Here is a 22692-nt window from a genome sequence, read left to right on the forward strand (position 1 = left end):
GCGCAAAACGGACACGCACGCGCAAAGAACGAAAACAAAAACCTGATTCGCACGTTAATCGGCAATATCATCACGCACTCGAATTAAGAGTAATAAAAAAAGTAAAGTGCACGCGCAGTCAGCTGAAATACTTAAGCGCAGTGACCGCTTCACACTACGAGCTTTTTACTCATGGTCGCCACTGGTTTGCTAGCCATCATGGGCGTCCGGAGGGGGTTGCAAGGGGGGGCAGCTGCCCCCCTTGGAATTTTGGATAATAATTTTTCTATGCAGTAGCAGTAATCTACACAGCTTGATTAGCACACTCCAGTCCCGCATATCGCGTGAAACATCATTCAGGATTACCAGCCAACTTTGCACGTTACATACTGCTATGGACGAATATTGCCGGTCATGTCACGGCAAAGAAACAAAAGCTACCTATGCTGTATGCCCCCCTCCCCCTCCCCCACTCTCTGCTCATGCACCCCCCTGGAAAAAGTTCTGCGGACGCCCTTGCTAGCCATACGCACACCGCTTTATTCGACAATTCATTAGCCTCCACTAGCTCTTTATTATGGACGGAGCACACCGGGAAGACGCAAGGGAAACAAAAAAAAGAAAAAAAAGGAGTATAGACAGCCATACGACCGCAGTGCTGTTGGCTTATGTTTTTGCTTCTGAGGTAGCGTACAACAATTGCTCACCGTGCGCAAACATTTGAAAGAATATATAATATATATATATATATATATATATATATATATATATATATATTATATATATATATATATATATATATATATATATAATATATATATATATATATATTGCACGTTGCATTGGATCGCTGACGTCAGTATGAAACGTTCGCGCGAGATGCGTGCATTGCTTCAAGCCTTCACTATAAGAAATGAAAACGTTTCAAACAACTTATTCTCAACTTCAGATGTTTTCACAGTTCTCGGAGGTTAGCGTTCGCCCGGTTCAGAGACTTTACAAAAAGATGTGGACGAGTAGTTACATAAAATACAATTGTTTCCGCCGCAGTTGAGTGCACGCCAACAGGGCACCCGACCGCAATTTCCCGCTTTTTCCTGATGACCTCCATAGCGTCCACCACAATTTCGTGCTAAAGCTCCGGAGTACTTAAATAGCGAGTCTGGTCATCTCTTGAATAAATATAAAGAGATGACCAGACGGGTAAAGCAAGCTTCTTTTGTACCGCAGACGCGTGCAATCAGCTGCTCTGAACTGAGAATCACGTTTGTTTTCGGGCGATCGCTCGTAACGTGAAGTGAGGCATACACGATGATGCACTGTTATCGTTTCATTTACTTTGATTTGTCTTGTTTTTTTTTAAAGGGGTACTGACACCTTTTTTCGAAGGCGAGTTTACTGTGCCATACATATCTCCTGTATGCAGAGACGGCTCTGAGCAAGTTTGAAGCTCAGAAAATACTGATAAGGTATTTTAATTTGATATTAAAGTCCTTTTTCATGGCCACCTACTGAAATCGACACTAGCTTGACGTCAGGCTACAGTACAATTCTGGTGACTTCACGCAGCAGTCTGGCTAGTTGTGATGACGTTAGGTAACCAAAACTTCCAGATAGCCGCTTGCGCGTCATCAAAACTTCCAAAATGGCCGCTTGTGCGTCGCCAACGGAGCCACGTTGCGGAGCGGCCGTGGAAACGTCACTGTATATTGTGCGAGCACGTGACGAGAAGCTCATACCGTGTTGTGACGTCAGGGTACAGTAATAACCGAAACTAGCTTTTAGAAACATACTGTAATTACTTTTTCAGGGCGAACTCGCGCTTAGCACTACCTTTTCTAGGCTCTTGAGGGCTTGAACACGAGGGCGTAGCCAACACGAGTGATGCACAATATCATCACGCGATGACGTCGACAGAACCTGTGACGTTACTATGACGTCATTAAACGTGACGTCATATGCTGACGCCATCACATGACACAGTCGCTTTGCATTGGCTCCGTGATCGGGGGCCGATCACAGAGGCAATGTAAAAGCAGGTGAGGTGCAGAAAGCTTGCAATGCCTTCGATCCTGTCGGCAGTCCGAAAGCACGTTATGTACAGAAGACAGCTTTGGGAGAGGGGTGAGGGAGGATCAATGCATCGACTGATGAAAAAGATGGCTTTCGTTTTCGAGTCATCTCAGGCGAATGCATAAGAGACCATGTTTTTTTTTTTTCATGTAACTTTTTCGCATACATTTTACCTATGCGGTCAGTTCTTCAAAATGTATGGGTAAGTCTAACATGTTTACATCGATACAGGTGACCATCACGTTTTTTATAACCTGATGGAAACAAATCGTCAGAATTATTTCTGGCTACAGAAAGCGGGTTTGCGCGCCACACACCATATTATTATTGTTAGTCGTTACGCAAATGGCAAGCATGTCAAGTTAGTGATGCCATGACCTATCGGTCGTGTTGGGCATACGTACATTCGTGCCCCTCCGTGCTAATTTTCGTGTATACCACGTGAACGAGACGCGAGTAATTTTTTACTTTTGGTACCGCGGCCACGCCGACTGACACATTCGGCTTCGCATGAAATGGCTTGAAACAGCGGAGCGCCGTAGGCAGCCTTGTAAAACAAATCGAATGCACGAAATAAAAGATAGGATATGAAGGGTGCAAACGCTTTAGCATGCATGAGCTAGTTACTACGTGCATTATGTGCTACGTTCTCCTGGTTATCTCCAGTTTATTCTTTCCTGCAGCAAGTTTTCGTTCGTCATTCCACACGAAAGTAAGTTAAGCGCCTTTTCTCACGCTGAAGTACGCGCAGGATGCGTTCCTCAAACAGCCGCGGAAGTGTGGACCAATGCGTTGACAAACCAGCTGAAAGAATATATACAAAATCCCCGTTTCACAACACACAAACAAACGCGTTTTCTGTGTGATGAGTCGCTGCTGTATTATGTTGCAGTGACGCAGTATTAAATATTGCCCAAATTTACACAATTTTAGCTAATAGAGGCCAAAATATCACGCGCGTAGCAGACGCTCGTCGCTTTGACGCGGCTTCCGCCGCGGAGAAAGCCCACGGGTCCGGCACGGCAGCGCCGCTGCGCGGAAGTTCACCGCAAAAGGCCCTCGCTCCTCCCATGTATTCGCGCGGCGCTTTGGACACTCCCCCTATTCTAGGTCACTCTACCTTGAGTAATCCATGAATGGGCCCACCTCCCCGAAATGCCGTGTGCAGTATCAACGTGCGCCGCCTCAGTCAGAAACAACTTTTTTTTTTAGTATTGTTTAATCCCTTTAGATGGCGCCAGCTACCACCTACTTCGCGGCCGCGGCGCTCTCATAGCTCCACCTACTTATATGAAGTTGAACATCTATCTATCGAAACTATGCTCTGCTGCGCCGGGATTGTTTTGATGCGACAGAATGTACATTTTTGGAGGCACAAACGCGTGGATAACGTCGCTACACCGTGTGACGCTTCGACAAATAAAGACAGCAAGCCTAACGTACAGTCTCCGGGTGAGAGCCCCTTTGCAGTATCCGTCTCTTTTAAAGTGAACGCCGTCTCGCTGGCCGAGCGAAACGTACGAGTTCCGTCGTTCCGTTACGCGAGGTTTTCATCACTACAGGTTTGACTGCTTGATTTTATTGTCATAGCGTTCGATATTAAGCTCAGCGGGACCGTTTTTTGTGACTGCCAGTGCCGCATACTCTTTATCAGTCGAGAATCGATGCGCTCGCTAGGCCTAAATCTATTGCTCGCTTCACTGGCTTCGCGTCAGCCATCTTGATTTTGACGGTTTCTCCATTGAAAAGGGAGGAACGGTTTCTCCATTTGAAGACGAACATTGGGGACATCGCCGTTTCTCCCTTATAGGAGAGAGGGTCACTCCATTTTTTTTAAGAGTGTAGATCTCTTGTTCTGCTGCGACGTTGCAGCTTTACACGTTGTATTTGACTGTTTTAGCAAAGCGTCGTGCGCTCAACGCTGCGCATAGATGTAGCCTCCTATGCCAGTGCAAGTAATTGCATAGAGTTCACGCTTTTCTGATAAGCGCGTCTTGCCGAAACTCGTTCACATCGGCTGCAAAACGACGGCAAAGCTAAGCCGACGCACTGTCACGCTCTTCTAACTTCACAACAAAACGAGAGATGCGTTGGGGGCAGACCACTTGGACAGACGCACCTGGTATCGCAACAGATGATGCGTTAAGTGTTTCTCACTCAATGCAGTACTGTTATTGCCATAAAAAGGCAATGCGTACTTTTGAGGGAAAAACAAGCGTGTTCGTTTTAAGTGTTGTAAAAAAATAATTCATTATATCGCGATGCGAGATCTAGAACCCAACTGCAGAGCAATGCATACCCTGGTGGTTCAATTCCCCCAGGTTTCACTTCCATCTCACGGTCACGCGAACTTTTTGCAATAAGTTTTGCGTACAAAAGAACCAAGCAAGTGTTAATTGGTAATAACTTCATATCACTTTGCTTTACACTCGGCAAACAGGCGTCGCGAATCTCATGAACCTAATCCATCCGAAGCAGATCCGAAGCCTGTACTTCCTATCAGTCCTATAGTGGTTGAAGCGCCGCTCAAGGACCCTACATAGACACTAGCGCCAGATTCCCCTCTAGGTATTTTAGTATGAAACTTTATGTATGTGTATATATACACGGTCACATATAAACATATGCACGAATTTTCATGAAGGAAAATTGGACACTCCCCTCCACCCCCGCCCCCGGCGAAAAAAAAATTCTGGCTTCGCCACTGCTTGTCTTGGGTTTATGGAAGTGTACTTTAAAGAATCTGGCGCGATCAAAATTTATCTAGAATTCTACGCTATAGGGCATCTCCCTTTGCCCGTGAAATTTCTTTGGAAGATAAACCAATAATTTACCTTACCGTGCTGCGGGACTTGAGGTACCTTTTTTCTTAAAGTATAAATATTTAGAGTATTGAGAGAGTACACCATTGGTACTAACGCAGTTCGAAACATTCGAGAGTGCTATAAGTTACCTTCTGAGACCCTAGTGCGAAATGTCACATCAAGCGCAGTGTACTTCGCAGATGTTCAGGCGGGGGCGCCGATGGCTGCATTTAACCTTTCGCTCAAACCCACGGTTTCTGTGTCGATCGAAGTAAAAAGCATCCAAACGCTCGTAGGGCATGCGCCCTTTCTAAACGAAATGAGTACTTTTCGCTCTTCCTCTACTTCCGCACGGCGTCCTGCTTTTGTGATCTTGGGACAAGCACGCGTTGCAACGTCCTCGCTGTGCATGAACAACCATTTCTTCGCAACAATTTGTTTGCCCAACTACATGCTCTGGTATCATTCCTCGCCTGCAAAGTCGGCACGGTGCTGACTCCGGTTGTTTGTTTTTGAACACACCGGCCGGCCCAACCCGGACCCGCAAACAGAGTTTGTCCGCGGAAATGCGATTACAGTGCAGCCCCCGAGGGGAGAGGCCACGGGCGCGGGGCTCCTGTTTCCTCTTCCAGTTACACGTGCTGTTCGGTGCTTCCGACGGTGACCGTGGCTGTAAGCGCCGTGTTTACCTTTTCCGAGCCGAGTGCACGCACCTGTCGGAACAGCTCTCGTCCGCAGCGGTAACATTGTTCCAATCGCTTGCCAAGGACACAAGCTCTGCGCGTAGTGTTGGAACCAGGGTTTCCAGGTCGAAAAAAAAAAGCCAAGAATTTCGAAAAACTGGCCAAAAATAGCCAACTTTAGCCAAGAGCTGCAGAAGTAGCCAGAAGTAGCCACGCGTGTGGGAAAACAACTGCGATCTTTTTATTTACTTACTAAATGCAGAAGCCTTTTGGCGAAAATCTAAAGTACAGCCTGAACCTTTCACAATCAGCATTTCTCAGATACAAGCATAAGTTGCCTACTTTAGCGACCACTTCGTGGAGAATGACGAAGTTCTTACACTGTTGCAAAAGTGACACACACTCTTAACTCATTTTGCGTGACGTTTCTCAAAAGGACGAGAAGTAACCGCCATGTGGCGATAATCAATATGAGTAGCGCACGAATGTGCTAAACATCACTGTTGCGGGGTTCGAAGTATAAATTGTGGACATTTTCGCAATCATTTTTTGCATGATGCAGAACTGCGAGCAGTTTATATTCCTGAGTTGCACTCCGTACATAATATTGAGAAATGACAAAAGCAGGTCGTAAGATATCCCTTCTTTAATGGTAATAATTCAGGCCCGTACCCAGGTGAGGGGCCCTTGCCCCCCCCCCCCCCTTCCCAAAAATTTTATGCAGGGGCATAACATTTTAAGCAGGGCATTACCCAAAAATTAATAATCAAAATAGGCTTTTTTCCTCAAGTAGTCAAGGCACGCGTTAGATTATATCTGAAAGATCATAAAAACAACTCAAGCTGTGGTCTAATTATGCCGTTATTAATTAATACGCAAGACTATGTATCTTAATTATCAGAAGCCAAACACAACGCCCTGAAAACAGCTCTGCAGGCCATTGACTACATTATAATTCTGCCCCTTTGGACGATGAAGCGGTTGAATATTACTTGCCCTTTGATGGTCCAAGGGGGTAGTACTGTTCCATAATTGTAGCACTAGCCCCATTTTTGACGTTATATACAGCAGTATTACTAAAATAAGTGACAAGCAGTTAGTTGTATGACTTGCATTATTCGCTGCGAAAAGGCCCCCGCTGGAATCCTCCGCTGACGTGCTAAGCAGTGAAGGCGAGGCAAAGGAAAATTTCGTATGACGTTGTGGTTGTTCAGTTAGAAATTTTTTTTTTCTCGCTTAAAACAAAAACTACTCTTTTCAAACTTTCTGTACGTCATACCCACAAAGCATGCTACACAACGATGCAAAAGTTATATTTACCCGAATTTGTCACAATATTGTAGCAACGTTTCTTCTTTCGATCCCACAGCATTTTTATCACTTACTATAGGAACCTACAAAGCCCTCCTTGTGAATATATTACTCGCGGAAAAATCGCTGCTCCTTCTGAGAAATGCTAAACATGCAGGATCTTGCGACTTTTAGTCGAGGCGAAAAATAATGAATGTTGAAACAAAAATGAATGAACTATCATAGTCATGAAAGAGCAGCGCCTTGAAATTAAGAAAAAATTGTTTCGTAGTAATGACTCAAACCAGTGATTTTATATAAATTTTTATGTACGACACAGTTTCACTTCCGTGCCCCAAGTTCGAAGCGCCCTCTAGGCAACACACATTTTTTTCGCGAAATATAACGCCTGAATAACTACATCTGACATTCACACATACCAGCCCAATTTATTTCAGCACGATCGGAGATGGTAGAAAATTTACCTGGTACACTTGATATGGAATGACCCATAAGATATATATATATATATATATATATATATATATGTATATGTATATATACGTGTGTGTGTGTGTGTGTGTGTGTGTGTGTGTGTGTGTGTGTGTGTGTGTGTGTGTGTCAGGGCTGCAACGTATCACCATACTGTGCACGATACACGTATCTCGTTGCTATTTTTTGTCCAAATTAGCTGACGCGTTTCCAAGGGGGAAAGGAAGGATTTTTTGTGCTAAGCCAAGCGAAGGCGTGCCGCCGCTCGGCGGGATGTCGCCATGCTGCAGGGCTCTCAGGGCCATGAAGGCGGTATGTATTTGTTATAACAAGAACTTGTGCTCTTCTGCCGCGGTAGAGAGACATTTTGGTTCGTGAGCCTTGTGTTGAGGCCGAAATGACGCTGTATAGAGGACAGCGAAACTGATCTTGCGGGTGAATATATATATATATATATATATATATATATATATATATATATATATATATATATATATATATATATATATATATATATATATATATATATATATATATATATATATAGTGTGTGTGTGTGTGTCACATCAATCAGATTGGGACTGGCTGTCTTTTTCTGATGGAGCATCACTCTCCCAAATCTGATTGATGCGCCAAATAATAAATCTCGGATAAATACGTCATGTTTCTGTCTGTCCACACACACACACACACACACACAATATATATATATATATATATATATATATATATATATATATATATATATATATATATATATATATAACATCACGTATTTATTCCGAGATTCATTATTGGCGCATCAATCAGATTTGGGAGAGTGATGCTCCATCAGAAAAAGACAGTCAGTGACGTCACGCGACGTTACTTGAGCACCCTGTCTAACTGTATCTCTCATATCTGCTCGGTGTCTTTATTTCATCTTCAAAGGCCCTCAATGGCAGGTGAGAGCACTTAGCGTTGACTGCCTGCGTGTGAGTGCATGCATCCATGTGAAGCATCGCCCTGCGCGCTAGCGAACCGTTATGAAGTTTATATTCAATTAAAATATACGACGATTCGTGGTAACAGGCACGTGCTTCTTGCGATAAAGAAAATCAATTTCGATGTGATCCGCCTCTTTCGCCCAGTTTCTTCTATTGTGGAAAGAAAAAGTACACGACAGACATCGACTTAATTTTGCTCCCTGGTTCTCTTGCCGTGTTTCTTGCACTTACACGCTGTTTTTTTTTTTTTTTTTTTGCCCAATAGAAAAACCTGCAGTGCTTTCGGAGGGATTGATCTCATGTTCCTCCTTTGTGGTGCAGAACCGGCTGGAAAAAGAAGATCATAAGAAAATTACTGGCAACCGAAACGGGAGACCGGACCAGTAATACACGTTTGCGGCCAATTTCGGCGAGGAAGACTTCCTTTATACTTCGCGAAGAGCGGAGTACCTTTATTAGGATACAAAACGTCTTGTACCATACCATCAGCGCTCTCATTTTCTGAAAGGGAGCCCCTTTCGAGAGGTCGACAAGGTATAATGGGGGCGAAGGAAGCAAGAACAGATCATCAGACCTGAGACGAAGCTACTTGAGAGCCGAGGTTAAATGTGTTCTTGTTTCTTTTGCTTTTATCTGATGTCCAGAATGACCAGGCTTTTCTGGCAGTCAGTATATTGTCTGTTCCAGTTGATAGAAACTTATTAAAAATGGTCTGCTTTGATTGGATATTCGAGGGGGAAAAATCTTAACTTTTGAACGTGACTAATATCGAAGTCTTGGATGAGAGTGTCTGCCGTTGGTTCTTGCTGCACTTATTGGCGCAATGTGTGCCTTTCGCTAAGCAAAGCCTATGTTTGAGAGCTTCAAGTGCCCTCAAACTGCTGACAGAGAGTTCGGTGCATGAGATAAGAATTGTAATTCGTAGTGGCGTGTACCATATCTCTCGTTTTGGTGCGCGTAAAATCCGACATAGGCTTTCTGAAGACGTCACTGCATTGCAATGAATGACTTCTGAATTTGGGAACTTCGTGCCGCAGCGTCGTGTTCTTTTTTGCTTTCTAGTGATGACCACATTTGTGAGGTTAAGAAGATTTGGCAGTGAATGTGTTGATTGTCCATATACCCACATTCTCGTCCCCTTTAGCTCACTCGCTGTCCGCTGTAATGCGATCGAGATGTATGATAGTTTGATATGGAGGGTTTCATGGAGGGTTTGACATTGAGAGACGCAGGTGAAATAAGTGTGAGACGGCTTTTACGAACGTTGCTCCATTGTGCAGGGCCTTCTAAATTTTAAGACGGGAAATATTAACAAATCACAACGACTTTCTTTTGGACAGCAGCTTTTCCGCATGGCAAACGGCGCCGGGAAATTTGAAACCCCATGTCCTGCGAAATACGTGCATCATTCATTATTCAACATCGCAGTCGCGTCAACGTTGTCTTCATCTGCGATATTTATAAAATAACCAATAATGCGCGCAGTTTTACGCTGCTGAGTACGATGGACTTGAGCTTCCGTTTTGTGATATATCCAATGATGAAAGCACTTGCTAAGCGTGACGCTCTCGTTCAAAATCATGACTTAAGAGAAAAAAAAGATTTCGCTATTCATCTTTCGTGTACTCCAGGGGAGGCTATCAACTGAGAACGGAAAGGCGCTTTTTTTTTTTTTAAGAGAGGCATTTCTATATTCCTTATAGTCGCAGCATGTGAAGCCCAGGAAAACAATTATTTGTACTTTTGGAAGCCGCATAAATTTGCTGTAACCCCGCATCATGGAACCCGCTTATGAGGTTAGGTTAAAAGAATAAGAGTGAAAAACGAAATACCAAAGAGCGCTCACTTTCAACTTCAGTTAAGGCCAGCTGTTTTTTTTATGCATCAGGAAGTAAACAGCACGTATGCACAGAAGTACTTGTGTCTTTATCTGTGTTAGATATATTGATTAAAGCAACAGAGAGCTGAGCTAGTTGGTGCACGCCAAAATTCGATGAATGCGCGATTTTGTACCGGCACAGGAATGAAGAAACGCGCTTGATGGTTGAGGCCTGGCATATCGATAATAGTGGTAGCGCATGCGTGAGCCAGCCATCGATTAACCTGCATAAAGAAGAAATCAAGTGTCTGAATAGTTGTCTCTCATGTAGACCACCACGCGTGCCGGATTGGTAGGTTCGCCTATTACTTGGGCATGCGCAGATATGTTTTCGTGCCTTGTTTCTTTTCCGTCGTTGTGCGCCTTTTCAGTTGTCAGTCGGCGCGTGTGGTGTCTCGACTTCTCTCTTGAGTCCGTGTTTGCACGCCCTGTCTCTTTAACATAGATATATTGGCCAAGCGACAAAACGTGAATTGATGGCACACTTACTTGCACCGACCTGCTGCGTTCCTGATGAAAAAAAAAGATGCCTTCAATTTATTTCAACAAAACTTCATCGTTCATGCAGAACTCGTGTACACTAAGAGATCTTTGTTTAACTTCCTACGGTTAAAGTTTGGCGCTCAGATTAACATATTTTTTTGTTATTTTTCTTTTCTTCTTTCGTCAACTGGTTATGAGATAAGGGAAGCGATGGTATATTTTAGTAAAAAGCATTTGGGAAAATGATGAGTAATTTTCTTGAAATTACTCGCTTCAAGTAATTCATGGCATTACTGAAAAACTACCAACAATAGTAAATCATTACATCACTCATTACCGGAAAAATTAATTTAGTTACTGTAATTTCGTTCATGTAACTTCATTACTGCCAAGGCTGCTTTCTGGATATCGAGTGGAAAGTCTGGTGAAACACCCATGCCAATAGCATAAGATATCCTCAGCCTATCGTGATAAGCAACAAACTCAGCCCGCTACGCTAACCACGTCTACTCCAACACTACAGCCCCCTCACCTACATTAATTTTCCGATGAAAAACAAAAACTACCTTGATGCATATACTTATAGAAGGCCTTTCTTATAACAATATTGTAACTCTCTTGTTTTCGCCGCGCAAGTTAAATGTGAGGTGACATCTTCAATCAAAACAATTTAAGGGCAGCGCAAGCTCTTCGCTGCTGGTTCAAGTCGTACTACAACAAATCTATGGCATCGGAATATTTGTAATGGCTACGTTTTCTCCGCGCCAGTGAATTCTTTAACGTAGTGTCCTCAAAGAGCAACTTAAATTCGCCGCACGGCCTCACCAGGACGCCAGAGCGGAAACCATTGAATTCCTTTTTGGCCAGAATACGATAAAAAAAGTCTCGGTGTAGCACGCTTGCACAGTGCGAAAGTAACTCTTCTGAACCTGTCTGAAACAGACGTTCTGGCAGCGTGCAACTGAAGTGCCATCCGATGTTCCCCAAGACACGCATTACTGCTGGCTTGTGAGTGACAGGTGTACGACGTCGAAGTTCCTTTGAGAGATGGAGGTGACCATTGAGCTATGATCTTTTTCTATTTCAATGCAGATCCATTGTACGTTCAATGAAAAATATTGTAATAATGAACTGCCTAAGAGCTCTAGCATTCCGCTATTCTTTAGAAGGTTCGAACCCTTCTGATTTTGGACTTGGGATCGACCTCTCCTTGTGGCACTATCTGCCAGGTGGAAATTTCTTCGTGCAAGCTTCTTCGCTGCCGCCTGTATACAGTCCTAGCTGCGTCAAGTCTAACAGCTTCTCTGAATAGTAAAACAAAGCATCACGGATTTCTTGGGGCAGTGGAGGGCATTGAATACGCGTTAAGTAGGATTTAGGTGGATAGCTATACACACACCGCCATGTTGTCACGCAGTTATGAGAAATGGCGACAGCAGCCCTCGCAAATTTTTCAGCGCCACTGCGCATAAGCAGTCGTGGCAATGCGTATCGTTCAGGATATGACGGAAATGGTAGCATGTTGGAACCCTGTAATATTAACGTGCGCTATCGATGTCGCGAAAGCCAGTTCACTTAGCCGGGTCAGGTTTACAAACGACAAATAAGACACGAACCCAAAATTATGTTGATAATGATGATGTATGGTGCAAAGGCTAGCATGGACAAAAGAGTTTCAGCGCGCACTCAAAATTATCTCAGCCTGCTGTACTACGACACTTTTGTTAATATTTAGCTGAGCTCCAAATTACTTTAAGGGGGGGGGGGACGCTTGTATGGCCTGTGCGTGGGCAATTGTACGCTGTGGAAGCTGCAGTGAATTTAACGCTGCTCTGATGACTTTGACCTTCATATAATAGCATGATAAATACTGATACATCGCTTGGTTGTGTGCCTCACGGGGCAGACCAACCGGTCTACTTCATTTTCTGTTTACCTCAAGCCCTCAAGTTCTCCAGGGCGCAAACCGGGATCGGGCCACAGCAGAGGGTGTGGACACTCGCCAGTTTTGTCCTGCAAGGAACCTGAACAAATAGCAGATAGCGGTAAGCCGCTTTTTCACGTACACTCAAACCTGAATATATCGAACTCGCGAAAAAAAAAACAATGATAACGGGAGTTACACCGATATATCCTGCTTCCCTATATAAAACTTTTCGGTGCGCAGTTTGGATTTACCGCACGGCTTCACGATAGTGCAAGGAAGGCATCTTCACGGTAGGGATTCGTGTGCTTGTAAGCAAAATTTTGCATGCATTACACATGCAAAATTGAAAATTCCTCCCCCTCCTCCCTCTGTCTACAAAAGTGCACATAATCATATCGTGGCTTTGGCACGTAAAAATCCGGCTGTTATTATAAGAAGCATCTTTTCCATTACTTTTAATATAAAGCTCGCAAGCGTGATCGGACGGTATGAGGAAATATCCAAAGGCGACTTGCCAGCCTTGATAAGCGGAATCGGGCTACTTGACTGCCATTCTTGAGGAACCGTACGAGTCTGCCAGGAGTCCTATAGAAGCAACAACTGCCTTCCGAGCTTCGTCTCCAAGGTTACAAAAAACACGTTAAGTAATGCCGTCAGGTCCTGGCGCTGAAGAGCGCCTGCACAAAGCCAGGAAAGCTTCTAGTTCATCCATAAAAAACGGATACCCCATGCGGGAATAATGTGAGCACAGTGGGTGGTCGAACGCCCCTGTCCTTGTTTCTGTGACACTCGCTTCGCCGGCGATACTTATACAAAAAGATTATGTCACGTCAGTCTCTATACACTGTAGACGGAGTACCAGAGATTTAGACAGGTGTTGCTGACTTGACGTTGTGCGAAGACCACGAACAACATGCATCAATATGACGAGGATAACTGACAGCACCAGCAGCAAGAAGCACATAATTGCACGCCAAAGAGAGTGCGAGAAGAATATTCGTGCTATAGTGCCTATAGTGCAAGTTTAACTTGAGTAACTCCCAATTTCGTTCATAAAACGTAATGACACAAAAGTATGGCAGATGATTTCTTATATAGTGATTCAGTCTACGGAGCCATCGTGGAAAATTCCTTCGTGGACAATAATCACTTTTGTGCCTGGGTTCAAGAACAGGAGACGTACACCCGGACCAGCACTAACATATTTCACCCTACAGCACGTGGAAAATAATTACAGGGCTCACCGTCATATTTACACTGATGGCTCTGTTACACCTACATCGTCTGCAATTGGTGTCTGGATTCCATCTGCCAATGTCACCATCTCTGCAACTCTTAGTCACCGTACTTCATCTACAGCGACTGAACTGGCTGCACTACGGGCTGCTTTTAATTACATTGTAGATCAGACAGCTGAGTCTTGGGTGATCTTCACCGACTCAAGAGCGGCGCTGCAGTCCCTGAAGTCTCCACGCACGCAAGACCAACTCGTCATGGGCATCAAATATCTATGCAACAAAGCCTGTGACCTCCATCACCGCATTGCTCTGCAGTGGATACCTGCCCACTGTGGAATACAAGGCAACGTCCAGGCTGATGACGCTGCCAAAGCTGGACATGACGCCTCGAGAGAAATCATCGAGATACCTTTCTCGAGAAAAGATGCCGCGACAATTGTATCGGCACACGCTTGGCGGCTCCAGCGATCCCTCTGGACAGATGCTAATCACCAGTATGGACCACTTTACAAGATTGACCCATCGTGTAACTTTGATATGCCGCGAGACCTAAACAGGCAAGATGAAACATGCTTGCACCGCATCAGACTGAACGTCGCATACACCAACTACTTCAGGAGCAAGATTAAGCTGTCGGACTCACCAATGTGCCTCCAATGCAACGTCCAAGAAGATCTACATCATGTTCTTTGTGAATGCAAGCGATACGCATCAGAGAGACAGTCTCTGAAGGCAGCCTTGCATCTTCAACGGAGATCGTGCTTAGAGTTGCGACATGTTCTTGGCCCATGGCAAAGCAGCACCTGTGCGCTACGTGCCACGAAAGCGCTGTTGAATTTCTTGCGGGCCACGAGTCTGAACGAAACTTTGTAAACTTGTGTGACTGTATGTGTTATGTGGTTATCACTGTATATATCATAATCGTCACCCAGCACCTGGAGTAGCATGTCAGGCGAACAGCCAGGCAAACATCTCCAGCTTCATTAAAATGTTTATCTCTCTCTCTCTCTCTCTCTCTCAGTCTACATAGCGTCGAATAATGTTGAATAGGAGCCTTCACATCTTTTCTCGTTTCGCTTTTCGTACGAGATCTTGTGGCGCTACATTTCGTCTTTAAAAAGTAACGTCAAATCCCACATCTGAGACCATAGCAGGTCTTGCTCGCCAACTAAGCGTTAACCCGAGCCATCAGCGACAAGCGAGCGGCACAGGACATGGTTTGCTTAGGAGCCACCAGCGTGACAGCATAAACTTGCGCGACGCTCCCACGACTAGGTTCTTTCATAAGTTCTTCTATAAACCAAAAATTAAATTGGCGTACGGATAAAGCTGTGGCAGGGTTTGCTGAAAAGCATGCCCAATATAAACAAAGAAACCCAAAAGAGGCCTTGCAGGCTAGTTGGACGATCGCGCGCGTGATTAATAGCTTTTCTGCATTGTAAATGTCTTCTGGGCTGCGTAAAAAAGGGGTAATTTGCTTGTTCAATCATGTTTCGTTGACCTTCATTCACCTCGAAACGCAATCTTACTTTTGCCTCATTGCTTTTTCATGCCGATGTTGAGCAAGCGCGTAGACAAGCATTGGGGAAGTAGCAAGAAGGTCAAGAATGAACAGCGATAAAAGAATGCTGGCGATGGCGTACTTTTTTTTAGTTGAAGCCAAAGCAATGACCTTATAGTTGTCACAATCTTCCTGCCATAAATCTTCTCATTGAGCTGATAGCGCTCATTCCCAAGGTCTGGTGCAATGCTTCAGTGCATGCCATCCTTGCTGTTAAGCTTTTTCGTCTGACCTGCATTTGCGATGGTGGCAGTGGTGGCTTGGAGCTTGTGCGACACCTAATGTGAAGTTGTTGTTTTTTTTTTACGTAGACATCAGTCCTCAGTCAAAAGAGCATTGAGGGAGCTGTAATTAGAGGTGGGTTACGAGCTAGTCGCCTGCTTCGTCCGCATACGGTTGAATTGGGCTATGCGCGTGCGAAGCACGTTGCACGTGTGGTGATCGCATTGCGATGGGCCGTAACCACTTGCCCCTGCGGTCAGTATCAGAAAGAAAAACAACAAATAGTTGTGCGAGAATATACATCCTACACCTTTCACAGGAAGGTGTCCGGTAACCACAGTCACTCTCAGATGCAGCCATTATTATAGTGTCCACAATGACGTGGCACTGTTTTGCCTGAAGCACTCAACGTATTCCACGAAATCTAAATCGTACTCAGGGCAGAAGACTAACTTGCAGTGAAACTAAGACACCCAGGTATCATCGAGAAAATGGGACAGCTGGTACTCGGACAACTTCAGCGCATTCTTGACTCTACTGCTGCTACCTTGTGCAAATTTGACGACACCCGATGGTCCGCCTCCTTGATGTCATCACAGCCGGAGTAAGCTGCTGTTAAGGAAACTCAGACTGGGCTTTAACCCGCCGTCTTATGTTCCTAAGCTCCCACTTCGCATCTTGTGCGTTGATGCGACACATCGCCTTCACCGGCAAGAACATGTGCTCAACCACTGTCCCTGATCTCGGGCACGTCGAAGCGTTTTATCATTCAGAACGACCTAATTTCAGGTGGTAGGTAGGGATTCATGCCACAAAAAAAAAATTATGGCAGCTTCGCACTAGTGGTGCCAAGCCTGAAAGAAGAGCTGAGCTGGGCGGTCATCATTGTTATTTCTCTCTCTTTTTCTCTATCTTTCTTCATCTATTTCTTTCTCTTTCTCTATGTTTCTCTTTTTTGCATCTGTTTCTTTATATTTCTTTCTTACTCTATTTATTTCTCTTTCTCGCTCTTTCTATATTTCTTTCTCTTTCTTCCCTTTCTCTCTATTTATCTCTTCCTCATTCTTTCTCTCTCTGTCTCTCACTCTGTATCTTTCTCCCTCTTTCTTTGTTTCTCTCGCTTTCTCTTTCTCTGTCTCTGTTTCGTCTCTTTATTTGCCTCTACTTGTCTCTTCCCTTTCTTTCTATCGCTTTATTTCTCTCTCTTTTTTTCTCTCGTTCTTTCTCTCTATTTACTACCTCTTTCTTTCTCTCTCTCTCTTTTCCACGAGTTCGTTTTCGTTTGACACTCGCACCTGCTAACACGATCGTGGAGCTTGTCCAATTCCTGTGGCGCATGCCCACCTGAAGAGTTTTGCACGACGGAGCAGAAGGTATACCGATAGCTTAAACAGCTTCGCTGCTACAAGATGAGAAACGTATACAAAACCAAATACATGAAACTTCGGCGTTTTACGTGTAAGAGCCAAGGTATGATTATAAGAGACAGGCCTGCAGCCAGGCATTTTTTTCTGGGAGGGGGCACTGGCTAAAAGCCTTCACTATTCGAGAAAAACGCCTATTTTCATTATTTATTTTAACTGACACTCGCTCCATCAAAATTTGGAGGTGGGTGGAGTGGCAAGCCCGTAGCCCCCCCCCCCTCCTCCAAGTGGCTACGAGCCTGACAACAGACTCCGAAATAAATTTGACCTCATACGCTTCGTTAACGAGCGCTTCCATCTGAGTACGCGGTCGTTTCCGCATTTAACACTCATGTTAATGCTACGGCCGTGGACGGCAAGTGAAACCGTGCGCTTCCCTCGTGCTTAGGAGTAACCACGGCGGGTAAACACCAACCCACCGACTATCTACTGAAAGGTCGCACAGTGGCGGTAAAGAAGATAAAATAGGATTAAAGGCTGTTAATCAGAGGAACACCGAGGAAGTACCCTTTCGCAGAACTTTCGGGATTTCATAACATTTCATAACCAACCATTTCACTTTCGCGATTTCTCTAACTTTTGATAACCAAACCGCCACGGTGGTCTAGTGGTTATAGGGCTCGATTGCTGACCCGCAGGTGGCGGGTTCGAATCCCGGTCACGGCGACCGCATTTTCGATGGAAGCGAAAATGTTAGAGGCCCCTGTACTTAGATTTAGATGCACGTTAAAGAACCCCAGGTGGTCAAAATTTCCGGAGCCGTCCACTACGGTGTCCCTCATAATCATATCGCGGTTTTGCGGCGTTAAACCCCAACAATTTCAATTTCATTTCATAACCAGTAAAACTTCATTCAGACATAAGGACACCTTAATAACCCAAATGACCGGCCCCATTTGCTTATAGAGGTGCATAGCATACGGATGGAATAAAGCTCGCGCAAATGAACTTCGAGTTTTAATAATAATATCTGGGGTTTAACGTCCCAAAACCAAGATATGATTATGAGAGACGCCGTAGTGGAGGGCTCCGGAAATTTCGACCACCTGGGGTTCTTTAACGTGCACCTAAATCTAAGTACACGGGCCTCAAACATTTTCGCCTCCATCGAAAATGCAGCCGCCGCGGCCGGGATTCGATCCCGCTACCTTCGGGTCAGCACTCGAGCGCCGTAACCACTAGACCACCGTGGCGGGGAAACTTCGAGTTTTGATCACAACAATGACTGATTTATTTGGCGCGACTTCCTCGATGCGCTATCAATTCACTTAGTTCGCTTCCCCTTCCCTCCACCTTCGGGGAAATGGGAAAGCTATGTCTCTGCTTACCATAGCTACACTCTAAGAAGAAAAAAAGAGCATGCGTGACTCTTTTCGGAGAGTTCTGACTTGCCACGTATAGGACTCTCTTTAAATAGTCACGGTGACTCTCTTGGTGGGTCAGGGTCGGCTCGCTCTGGGAGAGACCCCTGACCCTCTAGGAAGAGTGGAAAGACGCTCTTGCGGAGGATCACGTTACCACTCATAGGGAGTCAGACGACTCTTGCCGGTAACACTCCTACGGGGGTCAGGTGACCCACACCGAAGCGTCAAGCGACTCCACAAGTATATTAAGCTATTCATTTGACCCTTGCTCTACTTTTGCGCGACTGCTGTTGAAAATAGTGGAGTATTCATTTTAAGCAAGTCCAATAACACTTGCCGTTCTGCCCAGCGACTGAAAAAAAAAGAATAGTACAGTTTTACCATTATTTTAATACTCGTCAAAACAACACATATTTTCCAGCAAAGTTACATAGAAAGCGCGAAAAGATGGTCTGTGATTTCCAATTAAGAAGTTTGGGTATTCCTCATTTACATGCTTCTATGAGTATAGCCAACTAAAATGTGTGACTGATGTGCATAGTGTCATATAGTGCAAAATAAACTGCAGAAATGGGCATCATGTTTCAGTCTTTATTCCTTATGATTAAGAATAAATCAAAAAGTGGTGACGGCTGGAGGCATCAGACTTGTGGCTTGCTAGGTTGTCGCTCCTGTTCAGCGTGAGCGCCATGAAAAACGGTACCTGAAAAGCAGAACGTGATATTATGATGAGAAAATCAAATTGCAGTAAAGGTTTGCAAAACCTACTAAATAAGTGCTTCACATAAACACAATGAAGGCTCACAACAAAACAACAACAAATGCAGACACGTATGGTAAGGAACCAAGTTTTTTTGCCGTTATCGTGTAAAACGCAACTTGCAAATAGTACCTTTTGTAACACGTCACTTGGCGACAAAATTGCAGCACAATATGATGTGAGCCTCTTTTAAACAACAAACGAAATTGGTTCGGCTCCTTTGCGTGGGTGCCACTCACCTCTTTTCCTACGTCGTCTTGTCCAACCAAAGGAAATGTAGGACCGACTGCCTCGTTGACAGGGCGAACGCCGCTGTTGATTTTCCCATCACGAGCGGTGAGGAGCCAGACCAGAGCGGCACCTTCGTTTCCCCGAGTGTGGCTGTCAACTGGAGTGAAGAGGCGGGAGAAGTGATCCGGGATTCTGGGAATAACCAAAACACACCCATTATTTGTATTTAAAACCACCCTTTGTTCAGCACACCGTTATTGTACACACATCTGCCACGAGTGTTTAGTTCAAATTTCGCAACGAAAACAAATTTTCACGTAAAAGGCAGTGGGAACCTCGTCTCGCAATAGGCACTGGCTATACACATATGAAAGCACTTCTTTTCTGAGAAATCGCTTCGAAATTTGGTTTCAGAATAAACACGGTTTTGCGCCGGCTTACCCCGACACCCAAGCTCATCCTCCGGCAGTCAAGGGCACGCCGTGAGCGGTTACTGACCGCATGTTTTACAAACGAAACCCATACTCTGATAAACACATGCGAGTACGAGGGCCCGAACGACACCCAGCGCGTGCGGACGCCGTCTACGTCGAGATTGGACATGTCATATGCTATAGAATTAGCACACATAACTCCCACCATCACGTACACTCACTTGATTCTGTTATAGCGTCATCGCAGATGTTGGAAAAACATGAAAACAGCAAACAGAAACGAAGGAAAAAAGTGCACCGCGGCGGCCGCAACAACGGGCGCCGTCGAAAGTCTCTAGCTTTTTCGCCTTACCGGCGAGGAGTGTCCAACTTGAATGACTACCGCATACGTTCTGGAAGCCCACCGTACTATATCTGCACCTGAAACTACCGTCTTTAAGCCAACAAAAACCATTATATATAGTGCGTCTGAGCGTTCTGTACACAGGCTTTTTTTTTTTTTTTCACGTTCCCACGCGCGGAAGCACGCAGCACACTCAAGGTCGATGGAAATGTTATTATGAAGTAGACTAAAGTGCATCTCAAAACGACATCTTGCACCTAAAGTAGTGCAGACACAATGTGCGATCAGCAAACAATGACCCTTGATAATTGTTTGCATCGCTCACTTTATGGGAGCTTGTACAGCAACGCGCATAACGGTGGCAACTCGTTAACTGACAGCTTTAGTTGGGCATCCGCAACAGCCCCGCGGACACAGGCTGCTGTTGGAAATGGCTGGCAGATAACTTCCGCAGAGCTGGTGCAGACGCCCAGCTAAAGCTATATAATTAGTACCTACGAAAGCAGTACACTCACCGTTAACTGGCGCCCGTTGTCCGTATCCGCAGCTTCATAAATATTCCGCCCTCCAAGCGTCACTTCGTGCATGGAGCCGGCGTCGCCGGCGTCAACACCACCAAAGACACGCATGAACATGAAACTGATGAAACCAATGAAACTTCAAGACACGCAACCGGCGCAACCACGCGACGCATTCCAATAGACGAGGACACGGTGGACGAGGAGACTGAGACGACCGAGAGAGGAGAGCGGCGCGCCACCCCGGCGCCAACCCTGTCTCCGTTGTCTCCGTTGGCGAGCAAGGCGCCACAACGGCGCCAAAGGGCAAGCGCGCGATATGTATGGCGTGTACGGCGCCTCTTTCATGACGGAAGCCAATCGAAACGCGCTTCAGGAGCGTCCAGTGACTCCTTCCGAAATGCTAACTCTTTTTCTCTGCCTGTACCTGCTGTACCTTCCAAAAGGGGTCAAACGGACCGTCCGAAAAGAGTCACGGTTCCATGACCCTCTTTTGATTATTTTTTTTTCTTAGAGTGTATTTTGTGCAGCAAAAGCCGAGCGCCTTTCTATCACACAAGGACACTTATGCTAAAATGCGTGTGGTGCTAACCATAGGTCGTCAAAAAAATTGGAGCTCACTCAGACTCACTCAAGAAATATATTTTGCTGTGAGAGCTCACTCGGACTCAGACTCACTAAACTTTTTCTCAACCGGACTCACTCAGACTCAAACTCACCAACATATTACTCAGCCGGACTCACTCAGACTCACGGCTTCACTTGAGTCTGAGTGAGCCTGAGTGAGCCGACTCATGAGTCCGTCGGCGTAAAATGAGCTTTTTCGATCATGGTGTCAATCCTTTTTAACGCCAATATCTTACATATTCGGTGCTCTACGATGCACCTTCTGATTTTGTACCTTCAAATACGAGATGTCATCATATATCATATATCACCATTATCATATTATCAATCCAGTAAGGACATGTTTATGAAATGCGCGAGTCACACGAGATATTTTTATCAAAAACTTCCCATGAAAGAGTTTGCGGGGAAGATCATGGCATTCTTTCCCTAACTCACGCCTCTGATGAATAAATATTGAGGTGGTGCATGAATTCTAGTGTGCTGAGAAGTGTAAATAGATTTGAGTAGAAACATAAGCCGATATAAGGCTGATAGTAATGCTGAAGAAGTCGGCAACAAAAGGTGGAGCTCACTCGGATTCACTCAAGAAATATATTTTGCGCTTAAAGCTGACTAGGACTCAGACTCACCAATATTTTCCTCAACTGTACTTACTCGAACTCAGACTCACTAAAATTTTCTTCAACAGGACTCACTGAAACTCAAACTCACCAAAATATTACTCACCCGAACAGGGGCGTAGCCAAGGGGGGGGGGGGGGGGTTCAAACCCCCCCCCCGAAATTTTTCAATTTTGCTTGCGTATATAGGCACGCACACATACAAACGCACGCACGAACATACATAAAGTATGGTTGAACCCCCCCCGAAAAAAATTTCTGGCTACGCCCCTGCATCCGAACTCACTCAGACTCACGGCCCGATCCGAGTCTGAGTGAGTGGACTCATGAGTGAGTTTGTCGACCTATGGTGCTAACAGTCCTCCTACATTGGTTCTCATGTTGACCACTTGAAAACTTTTATATGCGTTCAGCTACTCATGGTGGCCCTTGCCCAATACGTACACGTTGCCGTACGCTACTGATCTCCTTTTCGCATTATTCAAGGTTTTGAGTTTTTTTCGTTTGTTGTATCTCGAGGCACCACTAATTTACCTAACGCTTCACAGCTGGTGTAATTGGGTGCTGACTTTGTCCTTCTGCTTCTTTAATTCGAATCGATCAGAATGAAGTCCATAAAGCAGATTGTTCTTTCTCGTTTTTGGTTCCCCTTGTTTGTTTTTTCTTAGAGGAGAGATGCGCATTGTTTTGCGCCGCCGATACAGAAGCCAAACAAACTACAAAGCAATCGTCTTCTAAAAACCTGAACATCT

At 45.0% G+C, this 22692-nt stretch overlaps 1 protein-coding gene and 1 long non-coding RNA gene across 4 annotated transcripts in view; both read right to left on the minus strand.

Moving 5' to 3' along the window:
- Positions 1 to 22692, minus strand: part of LOC119403918 (uncharacterized) — a 177857-nt gene that overhangs the window by 81289 nt on the left and 73876 nt on the right. The window lies entirely within an intron of this gene.
- LOC125759461 (uncharacterized) lies at positions 18979 to 20749 on the minus strand. The gene is made up of 3 exons (XR_007417088.1): positions 20689 to 20749; positions 19405 to 19588; positions 18979 to 19108 (listed from the first exon to the last, which is right to left on the minus strand). It is a non-coding gene; the product is annotated as an uncharacterized LOC125759461 (long non-coding RNA).

This window comes from Rhipicephalus sanguineus, chromosome 1, assembly GCF_013339695.2.
Source record: "Rhipicephalus sanguineus isolate Rsan-2018 chromosome 1, BIME_Rsan_1.4, whole genome shotgun sequence".
Taxonomy (NCBI): domain Eukaryota; kingdom Metazoa; phylum Arthropoda; class Arachnida; order Ixodida; family Ixodidae; genus Rhipicephalus; species Rhipicephalus sanguineus.